This window comes from Lontra canadensis, unplaced genomic scaffold, assembly GCF_010015895.1.
Source record: "Lontra canadensis isolate GAN:19392208 unplaced genomic scaffold, GSC_riverotter_1.0 scaffold6, whole genome shotgun sequence".
NCBI classification, from domain to species: domain Eukaryota; kingdom Metazoa; phylum Chordata; class Mammalia; order Carnivora; family Mustelidae; genus Lontra; species Lontra canadensis.
The window spans coordinates 7,227,173-7,238,145 of NW_022631000.1; positions in this window are offsets into that span (position 1 = coordinate 7,227,173).

The following is a 10,973-nucleotide window of genomic DNA, read 5'->3' on the forward strand; positions in this document are numbered from 1 at the left end:
AAGATGATTATAATGCTTCTGTGCAGTTTGTCTTCAGATTTGCAGGTAGGATTGTTTTGAATAAGCAGGTTTATTAAAACATAGTTAATACTTTTCAACAGCTCTTATCTTACATTCAAGAGCAACAGATTGCTATGGTTGATAGTACATTGCTTGCCTGCTAGAATTTAAACTTTGAAGAAGCTCTCCTGTCAATTTATTTGTGAACTTAACATTGTTCTTTATAGGGAAGAGGGCATGGCATTAATAAATACATTTCAACTGGCTCTGAATTGCAAATTAAGCAAATTTACTGTGTTGATGGGATCATCAGCAGACCGCAGGTAGAGGTCAACAGCAACAAGGAAGTGAAAAGGTGGAAAAGAAAGTTGGAAAATAAGAAGCCTACCACCTAAGGGGCATCAGAGATGCCATAATTCTTCAAGGAGATGTCCCTAAAAGTTTTCTCATTATTTCAGACACCAGTTCTCTAAATAGGAGAGCACAGCACCCTTCTGTCTAACCATTAGAACCAACTGTTCCAGCAAATAGAGGACATCTGCAGTTTAGAGGCCATTTGTTGATAAGACCTTCATAAAAGTCTATAACTAACAAGCCAATGTTTACCAGATTAGGTGTGCCTGCCAAATCCTGTTGCTGAATTCCCTCCATGGCCATGCTGCCAGTGCTTCCCTATTCACTTCCAATATCTTGAAATAAAAGAAAGACAAATTGTGGTGGAAAAAATGCCTGACTGTTGGCCTGGAGACCTGGGCCCTTGCTCCTGTTCTGCCAATTAGTATCTGTGTGCCTTTGGGCATATCACTGAATCTGCTGGCTTTTCTGTAAAATAGATGGACCATCAAATAAGATTCAAGGTAAGTCAAGCTTTTAATGATTTTCAGTAGGTGAAGCCTGTCTTTAGTAAGGTTAGCTCTTGACTCTGCCTTCTTTCTTCATTAAAAGAAGAAAGGAATTCATTCTCATCAAAGAATAACCTCTTATTCAATTCTGTCTAATGAAATTCAGTTCAATACAACAAATATTGAGATCTTATTAAGTGCCAGACATTGTGTTGGGCACTAGGATAAACTCCTTTTGAAGATAAACAAGGTCCCTGCCCTCATGGAGCTTATAGTCTAACAGAAAAAACAAATCATTAAACATGTACCTTACAATGAAGTATAATAGGGGCTCTGATGGGTAAAGAAGGGCAATAAAAAATACTTAAGAGCCCCAAACTTTTAAAAATGTGTTCTCAGGAAAAATCTGAAACACACCCATTCTAATGAGGAAATGTCTATGAATAATTTAAAGATTGTCCCCATCGGGGGAAAAGAATCTATGTTTTACAGGTTAAAGCTTTAATCTACTGAAAAGAATCCCCCAAATGGGCAATGTTCGGCATTGGCAAACCTATGAGTGGATCAAAACAGCTCCTGATGGTCTCTTACTCTGCCTACTCAGCATATAGCTGGATCTACCAGCACTGTCCATGGTGGGGAGATCTAGACATCTTGTGGCTGCCCAAGACAAGGCCTTCTAAGTAAATTCCCTAATTAAAACTGTTACTCACCAATTCAGAATAGAAATATTCATGGTGAGAGAATATGCTCACTGACTCTATTGATATAGCTGCCACATTCCAGCAAAAAGTGAAGGAAAGCTTCCAGGCATGGTTAGTGCGGTTATGGGTTATGGGGGGAGATGGCATTTCTCTGACCAGGAAGGACACAGAAAAAAATGAACATCACCACCACACACCCTGCCTTCCAGATGTGCCCCATGGTAAAAAAGGCTAACAAACTGTCTCTCCTCAAGGCCAAATGGACATGTTCTCTTTTCCACTGGCAGCATCATTTGGTCACTGTCTTTGTCCCCTGGGCAGAAGACTTTTGAGCACACAAAGAAATGTTTACCTAATTCACCCCAAAAGCATTAAAGATAGCCAGCAAAACCTGTCTTTACTGAAGACTGAAATGTCTCTAATGAGAAAAACTGCTCTCCAAAGTAGAATGGCCTTGGACATTATTATCGCCTCGCAAGGGACACCTTTGCTATTATCCAAACAGAATGCTGTGTTTGTACATGACGAGTCAGATAATGTATCAATCACCTTAAGCAAGTCATAGGAGGACACAAGTAAACACTCCATGTGAGGGGATGTAAATCAGTGGTTCCAATCATGGGGCTCTTGGTGGAAAGACTTGTTACTTATTTGGGGGAATCATTATCTCACCTGTGTTTTCTCTTGCACGTGGCTGAACGGTTGCTGTGGTTATCTGCCCTTACGTCCAGATAACCGCCAAAGGAGTCACTTCTCAGGTTCCTGAAACCCTTTCCTTATTGTGTAGGGCACATTGCAGAAGACAAGAGATCTGCCTGTAGGATTGTAGGACCCAGTCACGATGGGGCAAGTGTTAGAGGAGATCATCGAGAGGCCATGACTGGAGGTTGACCCATAAGAAGGATTCCCACAGTCCTCCACTCCTCCCCACCTCCCCATCCTTGAAATGTACCTGTGTTCTGCCTGCCAATTGGACCACTAGAGCCATTTTCAAGGATATAGCCGTGAGAGAGAAATATGTGGCTGTAGTCATCTCAACTGTAATGTGACTTTACCCAGGTAAGTCCCCTCTATATAAATTTTATGTTTTTGGAAGGCAGGTGCAGAGGCCTACTCACTTTTCCATGTTCAAGACAAGCATCATAAGTAAGCTCCCTTGCTTATTAAAGCCAGCGCCTGCCCATCTGGAGTGGCTGCCTCTTTCTTCCGTCTCTTCTTACCCTCCATGTGCCGGGCCCAGTTTCAGATTTCATCCAGGAAGCTCCTGAGTTTGCAGACCAGCACATGTCTTATCTTGAAGTTGCCCTTTTATCCCGAGAAATATAAATATTCAGTATTATTGGGACAAGAAGTCCCTTCAATCAGCTTGTGACTTTGCCCAGAAGCCCTGCAAAGAGGACAACCTGCTGTAAGTGATAACAAATTCTTAATTTACTATAATCTCTTCTTCAATCGGATCTGCTGCTGCAGCCTTGTGCCCAAGCGGATAGCTCCCTTATCTGAACTAATTCAGAAAATAAAAGGTGGTAAAGCTGAATTTCTGCCAGTCTTCCTCCAGCCAGGCCCTTCTACTTAAAAGGTCTGAAAGAGCCAGCCGCCTGTCCAGAGCATCTCCAACATGGCTATGGAGTAAAAGCCCAGCATAAGGACTTAAGGATCGGGAATTAAAGCAGAAGAAAGAAGAGAAACACTGGTTTTGACTTTGAGAAAACACCGAGGCCATTTAAGCACTAAGCCCCATTAGTCATGCCACAGCCCAAAGTGACGATCACATGTATTTGTGTCAGACAGACAGGAAAGGATAAATACTACTTCCTGCTGAACAGCAGTTCCTACTTTCACTCATTATATATCCTTAGAGATAATGCCTTCTTTTCATATCTGTCACCAGACTGATTCTGAATTCACTTTGTTATTTGTAAATCAAGAAAAGATCTGAGTTTCTTCCTCTGCGGACCCAATAATCATACTAAATGGCATAGTATACTTTGTATTTTTCCTCTTTTTAGAGTTCAAGACTTACCCGTATTTTCTAAAATGCTTCCTCTTGACTTATATTTATTCGCATATTTAAGAATCACCAGTTGTGGTTTTGCCTTCCACATCAAGCACTTAGGGTGTGGGCACATGTTCTGCTTTTCTGAACACAGCTGGTCCACACTCAAGTATCAGTACCAGGGCTGTTGGCTGCAGTGAAGTCTTGGAATGAGCAGTTCCAGGTGGAAGTTGTAGAGGAATCCTGCATTCTTGTTATTCCTTCCTCAGCCATTCTTCTCTCTTCCGTCCGCTGAGTAGCCAGGAAGGCCTGAACAGTGCAAATAGCATCCAGGCTGGGCAACATGGCCTGGAGACCAGACTTAACCTGAAGGAAAACGACTGTTCTTTCTAAGAGTGGGTAGTAAATGTTGAAGAGAAGGGATTAAGGAGTAGCATGAGAATGGGCTAAGTGCTAAGAAGGAGAAGCCTCTTTCCTACTGACTCAATACTCACCTCCAATAAACCTATGATACAAACTTTGCTCTGAGAGATGTCACCAAGAAATACTATGAGTTTGCCAATGTCACGCTAGGCTTCTTTGTCTCCCTTTATTACAGCCTATCTTTTGGCCAAAGGTCTTTCCAGTTTCTGAGATAGAAATGAATGTATAGTCTTAAACTTGGGCCTCTGGACACTGCTTTAGGATAGGCAACAAGAATTGAGTGGTGGAAATCTGCGGGGAGAGTCCTCTTCAACAGATGATACAGGCTTAGTCCATCAGTCAATCCATACTTAAGCAAAACTAACCTGTGGGTCTGACCTCTGGCGCTGACATGGTAAGAAGAGAAGAAGTGGGTAAGATAGTCCTACTTTGCAAGAAACTCATATTTAATCAGAAAAGGGTTGAAAAGCTTTTGTCCCTCTTGTAAACTGGTTAATAAGACTAAAATAATCCTTTACTCCTTTGTTGGTTTTCATAGTATAGCTATTTACCAAACATATGTATTTTCCTCTATTTTTGGGGATGAGTAATATATGCATCTGGTAAAAATTCAAGATGTGCAAAGCCATGCACAATGAAAACAACTCTCCTCCCCATCCAAATTCCTCAGTCTTCTGGCTCTCCTAAATCTCAGAGGATATTTGGATATCAATATTTGATGTAAGTATTATATTTATACATACATACACACGTACATGTGTGTGTGTGTGTGTGTAGATAAATAAATAAATATATATACACATAAAATGCCTTGTCTTGAACTTGACTTTTTAAAAAAATCTATACATTAAATGATGTATCTTGATGATAGTCCTGAATACATATAGTTCTGTACCTGCTTTTTTTTTTTTTAACTATATAGACTTCCCATGTACAGATCATCATTATTTATTTAACCAACTCCCTATCAAGGGATATCTAGGTTTTTGCCAATCTTTTGTTATTGCAAATTATGCTAAGATTAATTTGCCTCTGTATCTGTCACTTTCATGAGTTTATCAGTAGGATAAGTTTCTAAAAGTGAAATTAGAGGGGCAAGATATATATGTATATAAAATTTGTATAGATGGTGTTAATTTATTTCCATAGAGATGCAAAAATTATATTCACACCATAATGTAACAGAATTTCTTTATCCAAGTTCTTAAAAAAACAGAACATTATTAAACCCTTTTATCTTTACCTATCTCTTGGGTTAAAAAATTGATATCTCTATGTTGCTTCTAATTTGCTTTTCTCTTATGACTGGGATTGAAGATGGTTTCCTATGTTTAGAAGCTGTGCCTTCTTTGTCGTGAATTTTAGCCATTTTTTGATCCTTTTACTGAGTTGTTGATATAGTTTTACTTTTTTTTTTTTAAGATTTTATTTATTTATTCGTCAGAGAGATAGAGAGAGTGAGCACAATGGGGGGGAGCAGCAGGCATAGGGAGAAGCAGGCTTTCCGTTGAGCAAGGACCCTGATGTGGGACTCAGGATCCTGGGATCATGACCTGAGCCAAAGGCAGACACTTAACCAGCTGAGGTACCCAGGCATCCCTAGTTTTACTTTTTTGTAAGGGTTTATTATACGTTAAAGAATTAAGCTATTTTTTTCCTATGATAATATGTTGTGAATAGATTTCCTTGTTTTTATTTGTGGTTTTTCTTTTCAGAAAAGAAAAAATTTAGGGTCACCTGGGTTATTCATTTGTTAAGTGTCTGCCTTCAGCTCAGGTCATGATCCCAGTATCCTGGGATCCAGCCCTGAGTCAGTCCCTCCAATCAGCAGGAAGCCTGCTTCTACCTCACCCATTCCCCCTGCTTGTATTCCCTTTCCCTGTCTCTCTCTGTCAAATAAATAAAAAAAATCTTAAAAAAAAAAAAGTTTAAGTGTGTAATGACATTTATTATTTTTTAAATGACTTCTGGGTTTTGTTTTATACTAAGATAGGGCTTATATAATCTAAAATATTCCAATATTTTTCTATTACTTTTATGTTTAATTTTTTTAATGTTAACATTTTTGATATACGTGGAATTTCTTTCGTGTTTTTTTCTATATTGATACCTTGTAGTTCCAACAACATGTATTGACTCTATTTTTGTATTTTCTGTATTATTCCACTGATCTGTTTATTTGCATATCAACTATACTCTGCTTTAATTCTAACTGCTTTATAGTGAGATTTAGTTTTCTTTGTTCATAATTGCTTTTACATTAAGTATAAAATATGTGTAGCTTAAAAAATATATTTTTTTAAATTTTTATTGGAGGAAGTGGACACTTCCAGTCTTTTAAAAATAGAAGGTCTTGACTAGAAGAAGACTGGCTTGTCATATATAAATCATCTCAGAAGATACTAACATTTTAATGCTGTTTAAATAGCTTCTAATCCTATAACATGGTATGGATATCTATGTGTTAAAATAGTACATGTCCTTTGCTTATTGTCTTCATAGATTCCATGCATTTCCTCCTAAGTTTATTCATATTTTATCTTTTTTTGTTATATATGAATCTTCTTTCAACATATAATTTAAGTGGTTGTCTCAGTACTTATGACAACTATTTGATCATGTACATTAATTTTTTTCCCAACCACTTTACTTAATTCTCCTACCATTAATAACAATTGGTTGATTCTTTTTTCCTAAGTGAACAATTATCTAAAATAAGTAATTATATCTAAGTAATTTTATCTCCACCTTTTCTTTTTTTTTAAGTTTTTGTTTATTTATCTGAGAGAGAAAGAGTGAGGGAGAGACAGAGCACAAGTTGGGGAAGAGGCAGAAGGAGAGGGAGAAGCAGACCCGCTGAGTAAGGGAACCTGCTCCACTGGGGGGTGGGAGTGGAGCTCAAGGGAGGGATGGATACCAGAGCCCCCAGATCATAACCTGAGCCTAAGGCAGATGCTTCACAGACAAGGCACACAGGTACCTCTTCCATTTTTTCTATTTTCACAACTTTTTCACCTTTTGCTTAATTTTAGTCCACTCGTAATTAGGAAATAAAGTGAAATAGTAGTAGGGGTAAAACCCAGGCCACTTTTGTTTCTGAACATATTTGAAAGGTTTCTAATATTTAAAATAAAGAATGGATGTCATATTTCTTCAAATAATTTTCATTATCTGTAAAGGGTCAGTTTTCCTTATCCTATTAGTATTTTAAATTAAATCAACAGGTTTTAATATTGAACCACTCCACATATACTTGACCGATAGTGTAATATTCTTCAATCTGCTTCTATATTCTGTTTGCTGATTTTCAGTTGGAATTTTTTTTGCTTATTATTTGTAAATGAGTTTAGTTGTTTTATTTATTTATTTATTTATTTATTTTGGTTAAGCTTTGGTATTAGTATCATGGAACTTTCATTAAAGATCAGAAGCTTTTTTTTTTTTTGTATGTGATCTAGAACATCTACAACTTTTAAAAATTTATTTTGAAATGAATGCAGTCACTCTTCAATGGGAGACATCTCAGCTTTAACAATGTTGGTATATTAAATTAAGGACTAACCATTATGGCTAAACAGTCGTTCTGTGGTGCAATGTTCTTTCTCATTCAGAAATTTCCATGATGTGCCTGCATCTACAAAAGTGAACAGTGGGATGAAATTCTGCAGAAAACTTGCCATATAAGAAGCCCTTGAGGGAAGTGGCTGATAGGAAGGGAATCTGACATAGCATTTTTCCTCAGGGAATGTTTTTTAAGTGCTAATGTGCAATTTTATTTATTTTTAATTATTAACATCTAATGTATTATTTGTTTCAGGGGTACAGGTCTGTGATTCATCATTCTCACACAATACATAGCGCTCACCACAATACATACCCTCCCCAAAGTCCATCACCCAGTCATCCCTTCTCCCCACCCACCTCCACTCCAGCAACTCTCAGTTTGTTTCCTGAGATAAAGAGTCTCATATTGTTTATCTTCCTCTCTGGTTTCATCTTGCTTCATTTTTTCCTGTCTTCTCCTATGATCCTCTCTCTCGTTTCTCAAATTCCACATATCAGTGAGATCATATGATAATTGTCTCTCTGACTGACTTTTCTCGTTTAGCACAATACCCTCTAGTTCCATCCATGTCATTGCAAATGGCAAGATTTCATTTTCCTGACGGCTTATAATATTTTTTGTGCATGTGTGTGTGTATATATATATATACACACACATATACATATATATACACACATACCACATCTTCTTTATCCATTCATCTGTCAATGGACATCTGGGCTCCTTCCATAGTTTGGCTACTGTGGACATTGCTGCTATAAACATTTGGGTGCACGTGCCCCTTCGGATCACTACATTTGTGTCTTTAGGGTAAATTACCCAGTAGTGCAATTGCTGGGTTGTAGGGTAGCTCTATTTTCAACATTTTGAGGAACCTCCATACTGTTTTCCAGAGTGGCTGCACCAGCTTGCATTCCCACCAACAACATAGGAGGGTTCCCCTTTCTCTGCATCCTCGCCAACACCTGTCATTTCCTGACTTGCTCATTTTAACTATTCTGACTGGTGTGAGGTGGTATCTCATTGTGGTTTTGATTTGTATTTCCCTGATGCCGAGTGATGTGGAGCACTTTTTCAATGGACAGAAGACATGAACAGACATTTCTGCAATGGAAAAGTCCTCAGTGGATTTTTAAAAACTACTTCCCTTCAAGCCTCTGAACTTGTCTCAGCCATGATTTACAAAGTGAAAGAGATTTGAAGAGAAATCTCTGACCTTCAAAAGAGAAAAATCATTAGTCTGTGCCCTACAATGTGGAATTGCTGAGATAAAATAATAAATTAGAGCTTCATATTTTCTCTTGATTTTCTATCTGTTGTTTTTTTTTCCTATCAGCATGAGGCAAATTTCAACAGAAACATAGCATTATTCGAGATTATAGAAAGTTTTAGAAACAGACTCAGGTTGTGCTCCACCCTCTCAGGTAGAGGAACGCTACTGACATACAGCAACAGCCAATTTAAAATAATTTCTATTTTGGGTTGATAAAATGCTCCTCAGGAGATGTTCTAATTCCATATTTCATTAGCTTCTAATGGAAAAATAATGATATAAACTTAGACCTGATGTATTTTCCCAAAAAGAAAAGAACAAAGCTGTGTTTGTGACTCCCTCAGGATGTTGTACTGTGTCTCCTCTGTGATAGACAAGTCTGAATTTACACCTTTTTAACACTCAGTGCTGTTATCCTTATTGACTAAAAGAAACCCAAAGTGCTGATAAGGGAAAGAGAAAGTGGTAGCCTTTCCTTATCAGGACATTCTGTTAACTTACCAGATAGCAAGTAGATGGGGTAGGTATATTTTAGGAAGATGCAAAGACTCCCAAGGTGATTCATGACATTTTCAGAGAGAAAATTTGATAAAAGGACTTAAGAACACAATAGAGACTCCATTACCTCTCTCTCCTATAGTACCTAGCCCAGTACCATATCATAAAGTCATCCTTAATGTTGCTAAGTATAAAAGTATGTGCTGTTATCAAGAGGAAATGGGGTATCCCACATAAAATGATATTACACTTAACTGAAATTTAACTTGTTACTATATGTTCTAAAGTTTTAGGATTTTTTTAATGATGAAATACTTTATTAATATCTTTATTATTTAGTGTTATTTCTTAATCATTCATGATGACTCAAGATTATTATGTTGGTCCCCAAATATAGCCATAGTCCCCTGGAGGCTGGGAAACATTAGGATACTTTTCCCTTTGCTAAAATGACATCCTATTGCTTGGCTTTCTTTGTTTCTGAAGTTCCTTTTTTTTTTTTTTTTTTTTCTTCTCTCTACTCTGCCCCTTCTTGTTATGAAATTAAACGCCTATAGAAGTCAGAATTGGCTAATTGATGCTTCAAGGAGGTCAGGCAGTACTTCTTCCAGGGATGGGATAAGTAAAGAGGACTGCTAGTCAGTGAGCAGTTGTTATGTCTCCCGCAGTGATCCTCTCCTAGGCTCTCATCCATCTTGCCAAATTGCAGGTGTGGCCAAACCATAAAATACCTTGATAAAATTTGTTATATATTTAGCACAAGAATATTATTTGAAGATCATGCAAAAATACAAATATGGCTACCTTAGGGAAATCAAAACCTCTATTTAACTGGAAATATTTTGCTTATCATTTACCATTTTCCTGTATATTTGCTTTGGTTTATAAAGTTTGATATATACTTAATATTTTCAGATATGTGTTTCTGCCCACTAAAAGTATTACATGTTACACATTAGGAACCATCTTTAAAAACAATGTACCTTGGGGTACCTGGGTGGCTCAGTCATTGAGCATCTGCCTTCAGCTCAGGTCATGATCCCAGGGTCCTAGGATCAAGCCCTGCATTGGGCTCCCTGCTCAGCAGGAAGCCTACTTCTTCCTGTCCCACTCCCCCTGCTTGTGTTCCCTCTCTTGCTGTGACTCTCTCTCTCTCACTCAAATAAATAAAATCTTTAAAAAAGAAAAAAATTCCCTTATTATAAATATACAAATATTTTTATTTCTGAAAAGTTTTTTGTGACAAAGTCAATATATTACAAAATGGGAAAGTGATAGCCAAATGTGCTGTATTTCTTAAAAGGGCAGGAACTCTTTTAATGAAATTTGAAGCTTGTTTATTTGTTTATTTATTTATATTTTTTATTTTTTTGAGGTATTTATATTTTTAAATGTAATTTTATTTTTTCAGTGTTCCAAGATTCATTGTTTACGCACCACATCCAATGCTCCATTGCAATATGTGCCCTCCTTAATACCCATCACCAGGCTCATCCATTCCCCCACCTCTCCCCTTCAAATCCCTGTTTGTTTCTCAGAGTCCACAGGCTTTCATGCTTCATATCCCCCTCTGATTTACCCCAATTCACTTTTCCTTTCCTTCTCCTAATGTCCTCCATGTTATTCCTTATGCTTCACAAGTAAGTGAAACCATATGATAATTGATTCTGTT